Source organism: Peromyscus californicus, unplaced genomic scaffold, assembly GCF_007827085.1.
Source record: "Peromyscus californicus insignis strain IS unplaced genomic scaffold, ASM782708v3 Scaffold_17__1_contigs__length_78620276, whole genome shotgun sequence".
Classification (NCBI taxonomy): Eukaryota; Metazoa; Chordata; class Mammalia; order Rodentia; family Cricetidae; genus Peromyscus; species Peromyscus californicus.
The window spans coordinates 56,520,165-56,523,898 of record NW_026294469.1 but is presented as its reverse complement, the minus strand read 5'-3'; the positions used below and the strand labels follow the sequence as shown (position 1 = coordinate 56,523,898).

The window sequence follows — 3,734 nt, the reverse complement described above, 5'->3', positions numbered from 1 at the left end:
GCTCTACAGTCCATTCACTTTATCCTCAGAGACGAAATTCTATCTAGACAGCTTCAATTCTATACTCCTACTTGGCTCTTCTCTGTCCCTTCTCCTCCTGCCCTCTCATAGCTCTAAGTAGTTTTTTTATGTCTCGTCTTCATCTTCATCTCCCTCTATCTTTGTTTCTCCTCGTCTTTCCTCCCCCAAGAACCAGTCTCAATACACCTACAGTCTGCAAACTCTGCCCTGCTGCTTTCTGGTCAGGTGGGGTAACTCTGCTCGGAGCTAGGAAACCTGCCCCATAGCTTCGCTGCACCCTTTCGTTCTAAGTAAGTTGCGTGAGGCTGCCACTTTGGGTTGTGAGAGCTGGTTGGTGGCCCAAAAGAAAAAAGCCTGGTACACATCAGGCCTGTGCAGCAAGCACCTCTGTCTACTGAGGCAGCCTGAGTCCATTTTCAAAATCTATTTATCCATAGAGACTAAGAAGCTACAAAAGAGAACCCAGATTCCGTACAACAGCAGAATTGAAGATATTCTAAGGAGAGACCCTTGTGCTCTCCCTTTGGCGATCAGACTGTTGAAGCAATAGTCCCAAAGAAATCAGAAGTGTCGAGGATCTCACACTGGGAGAAGGGAAGGGCTGAGCCTGGTACCAGCCGCAGGAGAGCCATCTCAAAGGAAGAGATGTCTTACAGGTCTGGCTTGTCAGACCAACTTGCAGGACAAACGGAACGGGAAAACAGTGATGGGTCAGTGATGGGTGGGACCACCCCTTGACTGGAGCTGCCAGATTATGCACACCTCTCGCCCTCTCTTTGAACATAAACCTCATGTCTGTCCCCTGAAGATACACATGGCGGGGTGGGGGGGTGTCCACAGGGTCTCTTTATTTGTCCATCTTCACACTGTAGCCACACTGAACACGTCTCGACTCTCTGCTCTTCACTATGACTCTTCTCTTTGATTTGTCTATTGATGGGTGGCTGAGCCCAGACTGATAAGGGTACACGGTCCAGAACAGTTACAATAATAACTTGAAAGTCCATTGTCTGAGTTACCATTCTCTTGCTGATTAAAAAAAAAAAACAAAAAAAATGCTGACAAAAGCAAGTGAAGGAAGAAAGGGCTCATTTTATCCCACAGACCCTGGGAGCCGGAAACAGTCATGTCCCACCCACTACCAGGGAGCAGAGAGATGGTGCTTGTGCTTAGCTAGCCTTCTTTGGATGGAGTCCAGGATCCGAGCTCGGGGAAAGGTGCCACCCACTTTTAGTGTGGTTCTTCCCACATCCATTAACATGATCAGTATAATCCCCCCCCCCGCGCGCGCGCGCGCGCGCGCACACACACACACACACACACACACACACACACACACAGACATAACCAGAAGCTGTGCCTCACTGCCGTGCCTAGAGGCTTGTCTTCTAGGTGATTCCAGACTCTGCCAAGTTGGCAATCGACACTAACTATCACATTCATCCCGTGCTTCTACCCTACCAAACAGCACAGCTTCGCTGCGTAGGACATTGCAGAGTACCGTCTGCTTATTGCTGTTATCACAGAGCTGAAGACAGAGGGATGTGACTCTCTCTGCCATGTCCAGTGTCACTAGCACTGGACTGTAGTTGCCTGGTTTGTTTTTGTTTTTGTTTTGTTCCCTTTGGCTCTTTGGGGACCCACCACCCAGCTCCCAAATAAATCACATGGAGTCTTATTCTTACTTCTAAATGTCTGGCCTTAGCTTGGCTTGTTTCCTGCCAGCTTTCCTTAAATTATCTCAACTATCTTTTGACTCTGGGCTTTTACCTTTCTCTATTTCCATACATCTTTTCTTTTCTTCTTATTCTGTGTTTGACTGTGTGGCTGGGTGGGTGGGTGGCTGGCTCCTGGCATCCTCCTCTCCTCCTTTTCTCACTCTCCTATCTTCTCTTCCCAGATTTCTCCTCCTGTTTATTCTTTCTGCCTGCCAGCCCCGCCTATCCTTTCTCCTGCCTCGCTATTGTCCGTTCAGTTCTTTATTAGACCATCAGGTGTTTTAGACAGGCACAGTAACACAGCTTCACAGTGTTAAACAAATGCAACATAAAAGAATGCAATGTATCTTTGCATCATTAAACAAATGTTCCACGGCATAAACAAACGTAATGCATCTTCAACTAATATTCCACAACACCGGCATGAATGTCACTACCCTGAGAAAAGGCCACAATTCAAAGGTTTACAGAATGCCTAGCATTTTCAGACCTTAGTAGAGATATTTTCACTCAAACCCTTGTAAATCAGGGGCTGTCTGTACCGTGGATGCTTGGAGGACACAGAACACAGATCTTTCCAACCCAAAAGACCTGTAGCACCACAAATAGGCACCAGAGGGAGCAAGAGGTCACATACTCTTAAAAAAAGAAGCCCGTAAAATTCTCTGGTATAAAAACAATACTATAAACTCAGGGATAATCAGTCCCACAAAAGGCTGAAGAGTCACCCAGCATTTCTAGCTGGGTTGATCAGTAAAGGCCTTTCCTTGCTCTTCAGGACGGTGAGAAATGACTGGCTTCCCAAAGCCTAAGGCAAAGCAAGAACCAAGACACAGGAAGTAGCAGGGAGACACGGCTGAACTAAGGGAGCCAGTGAGCCCCTAGACCCTAACCACACAGGTCCGTGAAGAACTTGACAGTTCGAAATGTTTACTTTGAAGACATATAATGTGCAAGAGAATACAGATGAGTAACTAAATAAAATGATGGAAAAAATAAAGTGAGATTATTAGCCCAGAGATAGAGAGTACCGGAAAAGAAGGAAATAGGAATTCTTCAGTTACTGAATAAAATAACCAAAGTGAGGTCTTCCCAGCACAGTGAGGTTTTCAGAAGCACATCCAATCAACAGAAGAAAAGCATCAGAAAAGTCCCCAATAAGCCATTTGGAATTATTTAGTAAAAACAAAAAATAAATGAAGCAAAAAAAAAAAGGCAATTTCAGACTAACAGCTAAGAGACCAATGTGTGTATCACGGAAGTCTCATACCAAAGGAGAGAGAAGGGACAGCATTTATTTAAAAAAAGAATTGCTAGAAACTTCTTAAATCTCAGAGAGGAAATAGACATCCAAACCCAAAAAGTCTGAAGGCGTCTGAGAGGATTGAACAGGCAAAGGCCCATGTCAAACACTGTCATCAAATAGAGTCAGAGACTGCCAGACACGTCAAGGGAGAGGGACCATCGCACAGTTCCAGGTCACCATCAGCGAGTGTCTCAACAGGAACATTGGAGCAGGGCTGGAAAGACCCCTCCCCGGGTAAGAACACAAACTGCCATTGCAGAGGACTGAAGCGCAGTTCCCAGAACCCACACCAGGCGCTTACATCCACCTTTAACTCCAGTTCCAAGGGATCCAAGGCCCTCTCTGGGCCTCCTTGGGCAGGGCACACACACGGTGCACAGACTTGTATACAGACAAAACACCCATACACATGAAAAGAAATCAATTTTAAAAAAATGAAATGAACATGAAAAAGAAGGTGAAATAAAGAGCGTAGAAAATAAACAAAGGGAGTGTCCATTACCGTTAGTCCTTCCTGCCAAGTACTGCCAAAGTGTATTCCAATTGAAATGATAGCAGTACAAAAATATAAGGATTTTTGTTATGTATAGACATATGAACAAGTAAAGATTACTATGATTCTATGATGGTGATATATAAATAACATTTGATTCTGACAGGAAGACAAAACAGCTGTAACTATAAAATTA

At 44.9% G+C, this 3,734-nt stretch overlaps 1 long non-coding RNA gene across 1 annotated transcript in view; it reads right to left on the bottom strand.

Annotated features, from left to right (window-relative positions):
* Positions 1-3,734, bottom strand: part of LOC128112943 (uncharacterized) — a 33,977-nt gene that overhangs the window by 23,011 nt on the left and 7,232 nt on the right. The gene's annotated exons all lie outside the window — the stretch shown is intronic.